Here is a 13,727-nt window from a genome sequence, read left to right as displayed (position 1 = left end):
TGTAAATCAGTAACAGTTTTGTTAACCAAGGAGAGGCAAGCATGTTTCCACCATTGTCTCCTCTCAGCCAGTGGCATGAGGAATCTCGCTTATCTATGCACTATTCTTCTAACTACCATCAGTTAATCTTACTATGCTTAACTTTTAAAAAAAGTTCTAAGTGGGGCACATTTGGTGTGTAGCAAGGGAAGGCAAAGGCAAGAAACAGGATATGGGGGAAGGGTATGCATGCCACAAAGGTTGGAATGCAGACTAGCTGTTGCCAAAAGCAATAAGGGTAAAGTGTAATAAATCAGGGCAACCTGTCTTCTAACTAGGCTGAAGTCGGCAAGACCTAAAGATCAAGAAAAACTAAAAGATACAGAAAGTTGAAGTAGAATAAAGGGTTTGACCTAAATATGAAGAAGTTCCTTGATTATATTTGCTTATATTTTGTAATTTCCCCTTAAAGAGCTCTTCAGCATGGTTCACACACTGGGAAGGGGACTAAGAGGGTTGTTCACTCTCTACACTACTATTATTTAGCAAGGGGGAAGTTCAGGATCTCAGAGTTCATATTCTTCCAGGTTACAGCTGGTATGTTATAAGCTATGTAACCAGAGTTATTGGGGTGGGGGAAATGGAGAACAAGGATTGCTGGAATGAGTAGGAACAGGTAGTGGTAAGGAACTTCCTGAATATAGTAGATGGACAGGAAGGTGCAGAGCAAAATTATTGGCATACGGAGCAGCATAGAAGCATGAGTGGCTCATCCCAACTGTGCAAAATCCCAGACCATTTTTGCATGGACATTAGCAGTGCGTTCCAGGCTGAATTGCCCTGCATATTTTTTTGAATTTTTGCACGATGAACTGTCATTCTGGAAGTGACTGTGAAGCCGGTGCTTACCTGCTTCGCATTACCAAAGAGCCTGTTTAACCCGACCTTTGGTCTTTGCCAAGAAGAATCACCCTCAAGGAACCATGCAAAACAACAGAGGCGTGTTAGCTATGCATATGCTAATAGCTATGTAAACAGGTACAAAGGAGCAGGCGAGTGAGGGGAGTGGAACTTCTTTTGCATCAGGACCGTGAAAAGGCATTTTTAAAAAGAGCTTTGAGTGAGCATCAAAATTGACCATGCAAAAATGGCCCCAGTGTCTTGGACTCCATTCAGATCTCCGGTAGCTAGCCCCCAGGTGTCACCTAAACTAGAGACTCTAATTATCTATGTGCTGTTGTACTGCAGGCTTCTCTGTTCTGTTATATGTGACTAGTTTTGACACCAGGGCCATTGTAGAATGGCCTCAGTCAGTGTCTTGTTCCTTTGTACCCAGTTGAGCATGTTGATTAGAAGGCTGTTTCAGAGTATGAGAGATGCAGGTTCTCATCCTGTCTTTTCATTCTATTTTGCAACTGACTGGATTGTTGCTGGCCAGAAGGAAAAGTGTACCATTGTAAGCTTCTATCTGGGATTCAAACCGCTCCCTCCTGTTTCCCACCTGGGTGCTTTCCTTCTGGGAGCTATTGGGGAGATGACAGGGAAGCCTGCTATGGTGTATGTTCAGATTTATGTGCTGTTGTATGTTCTCTCATTGCTACTGTAGTGTCTGCATACCCCTTAAGCTTCCCGAGGACGTGAAGCTTTGGGCAGCATAGACCCTGGTATTGCTATATAAAATGCTTCTGCTGAATGAATTGTGGATTTGGGTGATCTGGTCAAAATGGCCATGTGTCCTTCTCTGTGGGGCTGTTGTGGCAAAATGAAATTTGGATTCAGGAGAGGAATCAACCCATTACCTACCGATCTCCCCAGAGTATGTTCATTCCAGGGCTTCGTCTAGTGGGCATGCCATAGCATTCCCTACAGTAGAGGGTGCTCGGTTTCCTTGCTTCCTTCCCTTGTTGTGTTTTCCATTTGGTTGGGTCCTGATGATGTTACTGTTCTTTGTCTGGTTGCTTCCCTGTATAGTTGACAGGGGATTGTCAGCGTGCCACTATGTGATTGATGTGTATGGGTCATTTTGCTATGGACTCCGGTGCAATTGCTATACGCTCTCCTTGGGGTGGGGTCTTTTTGTTAAATACTGTTGCTTGCTGAGAGAGTATAGGGCGCTGACAAATGAATAAAAGTAATAATAATTCAGCGTCTTATGGTTCCAGTCCTTTCAAGAGGTGTAGGTCTTACAGAGGTCCGGTTATCTCTCTGTTTCGGCTAAGAAGCCTTCCTCAGGGACCAACACTAGCTGTTAATAACTTGCTTACGCGTTATAAGAGATAACCGGACCTCTGTAAGAACTACACCTCTTGAAAGGACTGGAACCATAAGACGCTGAATTATTATTACTTTTATTCATTTGTCATTGTACAGATTGAATTTATGTTCAGCGCAATTGTCCTTGCATGGACTTATGTATATCAATGTATATACTATGTTGAATGTATCTTACTTTGTATATATGTAACCCAGTGGTTCCCAACCTTTTTTTGACCAGGGACCACTAAGACTTTTTTGTTCGGTACAGGGACCCCAAGGTTCAAAATAAAAATTCCTAGAATTTGAAAATAAACTTTAACCATAACTGTTAGTTAAACATTAAACTTAGAATAATATTTGAATATATTTTTTATAATAGAGAACTTTTAATTGAAAATATTAATTTATTATGGGTTTATAACTTTGTTTCGCGGATCTTAATTTAGTTCTCGCGGACCCCTGGGGTTCCATGAACCCCTGGTTGGGAACCAGTGATGTAACCTATAGTGGATATGACATAATGATACCACTACTGTTATAGACATCATACTTTTTCTGCATTATTGCTGCTGTTTCTGTTCACCGAGAGAGTATAGGACAGCAACTAAGTACTCTATTGTCATGCTGACACCACTAATATGCCAATGTCTGGAGTATAGGATTGCTCTGCCGGTCTCTTGTCTTGGTATAAACTAAAATACAATATAACTGCAAAACCTACAAGGTGGAACATTTTCCTCTAATAGAGCAAAAGCATGCTCTTTAATATTCTCAGTGGTGAAGAAAGTTTCCAAAGCTCAAGTCATGTAGTCAAGGGTGCAGAGGTTTCACTTCCTCAGCTTTGTAACAGGATGTCACTTTGTAACAGGATGTGCTAACCACAAGGCAACCGTTAGACTAGATCAAACCAGTCTAGCTGAGCTTGTTCTCTGAAATAGCCGGTTTGAGGGTAACTGGATCCCACTGTGTAAGGACACTTTGCTCACGTTCTGCAAACCCTTTTCAAAGGGTCTTTGTAAGCCGGTTTCCAGAGTGAAGTAGCTGGCTATGACAGAAGACATCAATGGATGCAGTCCAAGGTCAAACACAGGTAATACCGAGTCCAAAAGACCAAAGCAGGAGAGGGCAAATCCAGAAGGTATGGTCAGGTATGGTTCAGAAGAATCCGTTTGCAGAGAGTCTGAAATAAAGCACAGCTGCAAAGGCAGGCACACAGGAGGTGTTGATGCATTGCTCCCACAGTAGCTTCTCTTTGCTGGCTATCTAAATAGGGAATTATCTTGCTGGGACAGATAAACCAGCTACAGTTAATTCAGCATTCCAAGCCAGGTGTAATGCAGTGGCCCTGCATTGAGTCAGTGCTGCTGTTGTGAGGGATTGCTCTATGCTGAGCCAGTAATCAGGCGCTTCTCCATCTTTCCTAGAGTTCTAGTTGTAACTGCCTCCTCCTTTGATCTAAAGGCTCTGGTGACCCTAAAGGTGAGGCTGACAGTTTCTGGTACTCAGAGCACACAAGGACTGAATACTTAGAGATACCTTTTTAGGCAAAAAAGTCTTAACCCATATGGAAAGTCTGAGAACCTCAGGCCATGCAAGGCTCAAGGCTCAAAGTCTTTTACATCCCAGGTAAGGGATGGAGATCCATTCAAGTCAATGGGTATCAACTTGTTAGGGACTCTAACTCTCGGCTAGGAAGTTCCTCCTTATATACCTTTCAAGATCAGTATCCATCCCCACCCTTGATGGTGCTTGGTAGGATCTGATCTTGAGATTCTTTCAGTGCATCAGCACTTTTGGAACTTGGAGCAGCAGCTCTCACCCTGTTAGGTCATTTGCTGACCTGGCCATATACTAAACAGTCAGTTTATGGCTTTATGATATTTCTTAAAATATAACTTTTCCCAGCATTCTTGAAGCAGGTCGTGCCTTTCAAGTGTCTAGGCTCTTAGAATGGACCACTTCCTGAGAAGTGACATGTTATCTTATTCAGCCAGTCACCTACTAAGCAGGACTCAATGATTTTACCTGCTTTAAAAAGGCAAGTCTTTTTATTGATGTACTTTTAGTAAAAATGTGTAAATATGTATATGCAAGTATTACAAAGTCTTACATTTAGTTACAATGTATTCAGTTACAATGTATTCAGTAAAAGCAAGCAAGTTCTACATACTATTCAGTTTTAAAATCCAACTCTTAAAATATAACAGTCAAATAAGTCTGATTTAGTTCAAAGTATCTAATTCACAATATCTAGAATAATATATTTGTAAAGCCATACATACCAATAGCCTTCTTCGAGATCCTCTGAAAGAGGTCTCAAAATCTAGCCTTTCTGTGCCTGTATTTATACTGTTTCAAGCATATTTAATAATGCTGATCTTGAGAGAATTAAATTCTCCTTCTTACTACTCAAGCTCAGTAGCCTTCTTTCCCATTACCAAATATGGACTTCCTTTCCTTTAGTCTATTTTGCTGAAATTTTAAACAATCAGTTTTGAGCTTTGTGATTACTCTACATACTCATTTTAACATCATTCTCATCTCCAGCAAAATACGCTTTGATTAATCCCATTCATGAATCAATAGCATCATGTTTACATGTTTAAATCATAAAATACAATTATTGCTTACATTGCATTTTTATATCTTGGTCAGCATATCATACCATCTGGATAGCTGTTTGTTTTTCAGTAAAAATAATCTCTTATGAGAACTAGTTTTCCATGAGAATTAAAATGTCATGAGAATTAAATTGCCATGAGAATTATTTTTCATTTCCCCAGTTGGTAATGAGTCATAGATTGAGAAGAAAAAAGTCACATCTGTGCTGACATTGCAATTGTAAAAACACAAATCTCTAACAATTAATATCCAGGCTTTTCTGTCCTGGAAGCCTCTGCTGTATTCTGTTTGCAGTTCAGTCTGTGTAGTTTGTATGTGTAGTTTGGGTTTACATTGAATAAATTCTGCATATGTATGTCGCGAGGAGCTAGCGGATTAGATTAGAGTCCTCAGGATACAATCCAGAAACGCCAAGTTACAAAAAGCCAGTGTTTGTTTATTTACAGTGCACAGATTATTTACAGCAATCTCGAACACTCTCGACTTCCACCAAAATCTCCCCACACCCAGTCACAGGGTAATAGACATTTATACATTTCACAGGCTTCAGGAACCAATCAGCTTACAGCTGAGTCATTGCTTAGTCATTGCTCCTATTTCACCTTATTTCATCAGCCATGGTTAACACCTGTTCTAACCAGCTCAAGGCAGTCTCCCAGGATGCAATGTGTTCCTGAGCTTTCAGTTTCTGATATGCCATGACTTGCATTTCTTGACAATGTACAACACAATATCATAGTTCATGTGCTGTAATATGTCAGAGCCTGTGACATTCTCTTTGTGTTAAGAATACGGTTAATTTGATACCTGTCTTACCTCTGAAAGACCTTCTTAACTTTAAAAGGACTTAAAACTTCATATAACATTGTCGTTTCATATAACATTGTGTCATTTCATCACATCATTGATCATAGTCAGCATACTGTTATCAGAATACAGAGGGAAAGTCAGAAACACCTTGATGCTGCTTGTGTTTCAGTAGAGAACATCCTGGGAGCCTCCTCGCTGGCTTCAAGGTCAGTTTAAGCCGAGTAATTTAAGCTGAGTCATTTCCTTTGAGGATCAGGCTTCTGAAAACCCTGTTCTCTCCTTACACATGAAGCTTATATGGATTTCAAATGGGAAAATTCTATGTTTTTCCTTCATTAGCCCACGACAAACTGAGGTACGTTTAGGGCACCTTTCCATCTTCTCAAGTCCACCCTCTCCCACAGAGATAACGAGGGCTTGCTGATTAACGTTTATTTGCACTTTATTTGGTGGTGGAAAGTGCCATCAAGTCAGAGGCGATTTATGGCAACCCCATGGGGTTTTCGAGGCAAAAGACAAACCAAGGTGGTTTTTGCCATTGCCTGGCTCTGCGTAGCAACCTTGGACTTCTTTGAAGTTCCAGATTCTAAGCAGGGCCGACCCTGCTTAGTTTTCAAGAGAACATAAGAAAGGCCATGCTGGAACAGTCCATCAAGGCCCAGCAGTCAGTTCACACAGTGGCCAACCAGGTGCCTCTAGGAAGCCCACAAACAAGACAATTGCAACAGCAATATGCTGCCTGTGTTCCACAGCACCTAATGCAATAGTCATGCTCCTCTGATCCTAGAGAGAATAGGTATGCATTATAACTTGTATCCATTTTGACTACTAACCATGAATAGCCCTCTCCTCCATGAACATGTCCACTCCCCTCTTAAAGCCTTCCAAGTTGACAGCCATCACCACATCCTGGGACAGGGAGTTCAAGAATTTAACTATGTGTCTAGTAGTCTACACTGGGTAGCCGTGTTAGTCTGTCTGCAGTAGTAGAAAAGATACAGGTAGAATGTGAATCCATCTGTCTTTAAGTAGAGGAGAGTGAATTCATTCAAGCATTAGTATGTAAATGTTAACAGTATGTAAATGTGAATAGCAGGCGTGATGGGATTAGGTGTGGTATGCAGAAGATTCTGTGATGTCCAGATGGATGTGGAGAAATCAGCATTGGTAATGAGCCATGAATGTAAGGTCTTTATTCAGCCCAGGTAAATGCATTGTCTTTAGTTTGAATATCAACTGTAATTCAGCAGTTTCTCTTTCCAATCTCCCTTTGAAATTCTTTTGTAAGAGAACCCACTGGCACCTCTCCTTTACTTGAGATTCATTGATGACATTTTCTTTGTCTGGACTCATGGCAAAGAAGCCCTTGAAAGATTTCACCAGGCTTTCAACGACTTCCACCCCACCATCAATCTAACTATGAATTACTCCAAACAAGAAATCAACTTCCTAGACACCACAGTACGGATCCACAGGGGACACACAAGCACCACATTGTACCGGAAACCGATGGATCGGCAAACGTATCTACATGCGTCCAGCCACCACCCCAACCATATCAGACAATCCATTGTCTATAGCCAAGCCCTACGCTATAGTCGCATCTGCTCCAATCCTTCAGACAGAGATACACACTTGAGAGACCTACAGCAAACATTTTTGCAACTACAATATCCTGCTGATATGATGAGAAAGATGATTGAGAAGGCCAGAATGATACCTAGGCACAACTTACTATAAGATAAGCCCAGAGAGAATGAGAACAGAACACCTCTGGTTGTCACTTATAGCTCCCAACTAAAACCAGTCCAATTTATTATTAAGGACCTACAACCAATGCTGGATTGTGACACTTCCCTCGCTGAAGCACTGGGGGGGTGGGGGCGTCCCTTTCTTGCTTACAGACAGCCGGCTAACCTAAAACAACTTCTCACCCATGATGATAAACTACTTAACAGGAACATGGACTCTGGCACCAAGGCCTGCAACAAACCAAGGTGCCAACTTTGCCCTCATATAGATTCTAGGAACATCATCTCTGGACCCACCAATGTCAGCCATACTATCTCAGGTTCATACTCCTGCTCATCTTCTAATATGATTTATGCCATCACATGCCAGCAATGCCCTTCCACAATCTACGTTGGACAAACAGGTCAGTCTCTTAGACAAAGATTAAATGGACATAAGTCTGACATCAGAAACCACAATATTCAAAAATCAGTGGGAGAACATTTCAACCTTCCAGGACATTCTGTTGCAGATTTAAGAGTAGCAGTTCTCTTACAAAGGAATTTCAAAGGGAGATTGGAAAGAGAAACTGCTGAATTACAGTTGATATTCAAACTAAAGACAATGCATTTACCTGGGCTGAATAAAGACCTTGCATTCATGACTCATTACCAATACTGATTTCTCCACACCCATCTCTCCCCTGGACATCACAGACTCTTCTGCATACCACACCTAATCGCATCACGCCTGCTATTCACATTTACACACTGTTAACATTTACATACTAATGCTTGAATGAATTCACTCTCCTCTACTTACAGCTAGAATGTGAATCCATCTGTCTTTATCTGAAGAAGTGAGCTGTGGCTCACGAAAGCTCATACCCTGCCAGAAAATATTTTTGTTAGTCTTTAAGGTGCTACTGGACTCTTGCTCTTTTCTACTGTCTAGTAGTCTGTTCACACAGTGGCCAACTAGGTACCTCTAGGAAGCCCACAAACAAGATGACTGCAGCAGCATCCTGCCTAATATAATAGGCATGCTCCTCTGATTCGGGACAGGATAGGTATGCATCATGACTAGTATCCTAGTATTTTTACACATGCCAAATAATGCACTTTCAGTCCACTTTCAGTACACTTTAACAATCGTTTGCAAGTGGGTTTTGCTAGTTCACACAGCAAAATCAAGCTTCAAAGTACATTGAAAGTGCATTATTCAGCATGTGTGAGGAAATACACCTGTTTTGAATCTCTCACCCTCCAGCTTTAGCAGATGACCCCACATTCTAGTATTATGAGAGAGGGAGAAAAGCTTCTTCCTGTCCCCTCTCTCCATACCATGCATAATTTTATAGATCTCTATCATATCTCCCCTTAATTGCCTTCTTTCCAAGGTGGGGTTGCTAGGTCCCTCTTTGCCACCGGCGGGAGGTTTTTGGAGCGGAGCCTGTGGAGGGTGGGGTATGGGGAGGGACTTCAATGCCATAGAGTCCAATTGCGGAAGCGGCCATTTTCTCCAGGGGAACTGATGTCTATCGGCTGGAGATCAGTTGTAATAGCAGGAGATCGCCAGCTAGTACCTGGAGGTTGGCAACCCTATTCCAAGGCCATTTATGCATGGGAGGTTTTGCCTTGGATTTGCCACTCTCTAGATGCACATTTCCCCCATCTGAATTCTCAAAACTAAAAAAATAAGCCCCTGTGCAGAGTTTAGAGAATTCGGATGGGGGAAATGTGCATCTAGAGAACAGCAAATCCGAGGCAAAACCTCCCGTGCATAAATGGCCCAAGCTAGCTAGCCCTAAGCTTTTTAACTGGTCCTTATAGGGCAGATATGGCCAGATCGGGGCCATTTATGCATGGGATGTTTTGCCTTGGATTTGCCACTCTCAGTGGTTCCCATTTTTATTGGCCATGCCCCACCTAAGCATCTCTAAAATCCTGATGCCCCCCCCGAGACATTGCCACCAGCTGACCACCGTGTACATTCTGATTTTAATTTTAAAAATGTATGTCACAATATATATTTATATATTGTATATGAGGCCCCTAGAACCATAAGAAATGCAAAAAAACCCCAGTTAATAACATTCTCGAATGCCCCCCCCCCAAAATCAAATTGCCCCCCTGTGGGGCGTGTGCCCCTCGTTGGGAACCGCTGCTCTAGATGCACATTTACCCCCCCCATCCACATGCTCAAAACTCAAAAATAAGCCCCCATGCAGAGTTTTGAGAATTCAGATGGGGAATTTGATCTAATTCAAATTTTTTGAAGTAATTAAGATACCAAAGTTAAAGATTAGATTTTAAGATAACTATAAAGGTGGTTTATTATAATGAATCAAGACATTACATACAAAGAGAGAAATAAGGATATTAAATGGACAGAGGCGGGGAGAGGAAGTCAATTGTATATATTTGTTTAGTGATAAGAGAAATTGTTTATATTATATACTATGTGAATGGAATGATACAATAGAATGTGAATTAGTCTGAAAAATAATAATTATATATATATATATATATTTTAAAAAAGAGAATGCAGATGGGGAACATGTGCAAGAGAGCAGCAAAATCCAAGGCAAACCCTCTCGTGTTTAAGTGGCCCGGGCTAGCACGGGCTGCGCTCGCGTTTGCAGCGAGAGATTTCCCTACCCGGGGGGGGGGGGTAGGATGCGCGGTTTAAAGGCGCGCAAATAACCACGCCGGCAGGGGGCGCTCCCCGCCCGGTTTGCCGCGCGTCAGGAGCCGCCGCGTCTCCTCAGGGAGGGCGGCGATCCTCTCAAGCGCTTTTCTCCCGCCCTTCCTTGTGGGCGGTTCCAAGCGGCGCGGGGGGGGGGGAGGAGGAGGGAGAAAAAAGAGCCAGGGAGGGCACTCATGGCTCGTTACTCTTCAAGCGGTGGCAGCGGAGCGCCGAGGCTCTTCCCGGGGGCTCACAGAAAGCCCCCCAAAGAAGCGCCCGGCCGCCCCTTTCCCCCCTCAGCGACGCCCTCGAGGCGACGCCGCCCGCTCCGCGCGGGTTTTTTTGGACCCGCCGCCGCCGAGGGAAGGAACGTTAAACGGTTTCAACGGCCTTTCAACGGCCCTCGGACCAGTTTTTTTCCCTCCGGCTTCCCCCTCGCTCCCCCCCCCCGTGGGGAAGAGGCGGGGAGGGCCTCGGCCGTCGTCCCCCCACCCCCAGAAAAACCAGCGCCCGAAGCGGCAGTTTGTCGCCTCTCTTTTCCATGTTGCCGGGATCCCCCCAACGGTGCCAGGTAGGGCCGGGTCGTGGGGCGGTGCGGGCGGGGGGGAAGGGTTCAAAATGGCGGGCGGCGGAAACGCGCTCTCGTTTTGGTTTCTTTTTAATTGCAGCGCGGGGGTGGGGTGAGGCGGCGGAGTCGTCTTTTTCCCCTTCTCTCCTCCGGTTTGCTTCTACTAGGGGCCGTGGCTCAGTGGTAGAGCCTGTGCTTGGCATGAAGAAGGCCCCAGGTTGAATCCCCGGCATCTCCAGCCAAAGGGACCAGGCAAGTAGGTGATGTGAAAGACCTCTGTCTGAGACCCTGGAGAGCCGCTGCCGGTCTGAGTAGACAAAACTGACTTTGATGGACCAAGGGTCTGATTCAGTATAAGGCAGCTTCGTGTGTGTGTGTGTGTGTGTGTGTGTACTCCCCAAAAGCCCTCTGGATGCACCTCCCAGCGCGGCGCGCGTCTCCTGTGCCCTTCCCTCGTCTGTGCAAGAAAGTGCTGAACTCTGCATCTTTCTTTCGCTTGCTGCTTTCCCCCTTTAGCGTGCTTTGCTGTTCTTTGAGGTGTCGCACGGGCTATTGCTTTTCTTCTCCTTCTTGCTGCAGCGAATAAGCACGGCGGGTCTCTAGTCCTTGAAAGCTTATGCTTAGCAACTGAGGCCGTTTATGCACGGCAGGGTTTTGCCTTGGATTTTTGCTGCTCTCTAGATGCCCATTAGGAGGGAAAGAGCAAGAGTCCAGTAGCACCTTAAGAGTCCAGTAGCACTCTTGCTCTTTTCTACTACTGCAGACAGACTAACACGGCTACCCACTGTGAATTAGGAGGGAAGGCAGCGCGGTACAGCCTGATCTCGGAAGCTAAGCAGGGTCAGCCCTGGTTAGTATTTGGATGGGAGACCACCAAGGAAGTCCAGGGTTGCTGTGCAGAGGAAGGCCCTGTTAGTCTCTTGCCATGAAAACCCTAAAAAAGGGGTCGCCAGAAATTGGCTGCGACTTGACGGTACTTTACACATACAGATGCACATCCCCCCCCCCATCTAAATTCTCAAAACTGCACGGGGGCTTATTTTTGAGGTTTGAGAGTTTGGATGAGGAAATCGTGCATCTTTGAGAGCAGCAAACCCAAGGCAAAACCTCCCGTGCGTGAATGGCCTTAGTAAGGCTAGACTCATTGTTTTCATGTTGGATCTTGTTCTTCTGATGAGTTTCTGGCTAAGAAGCTCTTAACGGATGAAAAATCACAGTTTACACTCTGACTGCTAAATTCTGTGCTGCAGCTATTAAAATACGTCTTACCCTGACAGGATAAGAGTAACAGAAATACTTTTATTACTCCAAATATTAAGGGGGTCGCACCGAGCTATACGATGTTTATATAAATTTTATTCATACACATAATATGTAATTTTTAAGCTTAGATTACTTGTAGTATCAGTAGTAGCTTTTGTGGTTTTCATATTATCTGTTGTGGTTGTTTGCTTGTTTTTGCTGGTCAGTGACCATATTAATAAATTATTATCATAATTATTATTATAATTATATGGTTGGGCTCTAGTCCTTGAAAGCTTATGCTTAGAAACTTAGTAAGGTGCCGTTAGACTCCTTGTTTTCATACTGGATTTTGTTCCTTTCCTCTTTGCCATTACCTTTCCCCCTTTATAAGGCGCAGCAGCTTCCCTCCCACCCTTACCTGTATGTTCGCATACAGCTGAGAAGTGAGAGCCACGCAAAGAGCCCGTTTGGTGCAGTGCTGTGTGCGGAAATACAACTTTGCAGCCCACAGTTCAGAAGACCAGTGGAGGGGAAATGACTGAAGGTATCTGGCAACTGTGCTAAGGCTAAGGCATCAGCCCTCCGACTATGTGTGTGCTTAATGTAATAGTTGAGAGCATCTCTGAGCATTCTAGTTAAGCAGTTTGTGACTAGGTTGTGGAAATCTTCATTAGTGCTTTCCTCTTCATTCATGCTTTCTTCAGAGGTCTTTCTGAAATCCCTTTTTGTGAAAGCTGCAAAGCAGAATTGCCTTTGAGGCTTACAGGTTTTTTTAACCCTAACACAAGTTTCCTAGCTTGTGTTGAGTTATTGCTGATATTTCTCTAGAGATCTGAGTGTATCCCTCCCCAACAGATGTGGCTCCTCGATAATTTTAGCAGGGATTCATTTTGCAGTAATAAATGCCTTTTATGAATTCATAGTGGCATTTGAGCAGAAGAGGACCAACGTGGCTATTCACAAGGTATTTGTTTTTGTTTTTTAAGGAAGTACATGTGTTAAAAAGCCATAATGCCAGAACTCAGTCTTGAGGCTCAAAAACAAATGTTGGTTCAGTTATTATCTCTACGTATTGTTTTATTAGAATATAGGAAAGTGACTAGTTGTAAGAAATAAAAAATAATAGTGGGAGCTCATTTATTTTTATTCTACTCTTCCTTCAGGGAATTCAAGGCAGCATATATGGTTCTTTCCACAGATTTGGCCTGTGAGGTATCTCACTGGGGATTTGAACCAAAGTCTTCTTGGTTTGGCTGTCTAACCACTACAATTCCTAGGTAACCCTGGACCAGTCACTCTCTTTCAGCCCAGCCTATTTCACAAAGTTGTGAGGCTGACATGGAAAAGGAGAACTGTGTATATCTCATGGGGTAGGATGAAAATGTACTCTGTGTGTGTGTGTAAAGTGCCATCAAGTTGCAGCCGACTTATGGTGACCCCTTTTTGGGGTTTTCATGGCAAGAGACTAACAGAGGTGGTTTGCCAGTGCCTTCCTCTGGACAGCAACCCTGGTATTCCTTGGTGGTCTCCAATCCAAATACTAACCTGGGCTGACCCTTTTTGCGTCTGAGATCTGGCGAGATCAGGCTCGCCTGGGCCATCCAGGTCAGGGCTGAAAATGTACTAGGTAGTTCTCAAACAAAATGTGCGGCCTACTGTGTTCATTGGGGCTTACTTCTTACAAAGTGAGCATATGATTGCAGGCCTGATTGCCTTGTTGCATCCTTTATTATAGGTTGAGATGTGAAATTTTTGAAGCCATGGAAAAAATTTCAGGGATGGAGAAAAATTATAGGAAAAAAATTGTAAGGTGTGCAATGCATACTTC

Source organism: Euleptes europaea, chromosome 3 (assembly GCF_029931775.1).
Source record: "Euleptes europaea isolate rEulEur1 chromosome 3, rEulEur1.hap1, whole genome shotgun sequence".
NCBI lineage: Eukaryota > Metazoa > Chordata > Lepidosauria > Squamata > Sphaerodactylidae > Euleptes > Euleptes europaea.
This window is presented reverse-complemented; position numbering follows the sequence as displayed.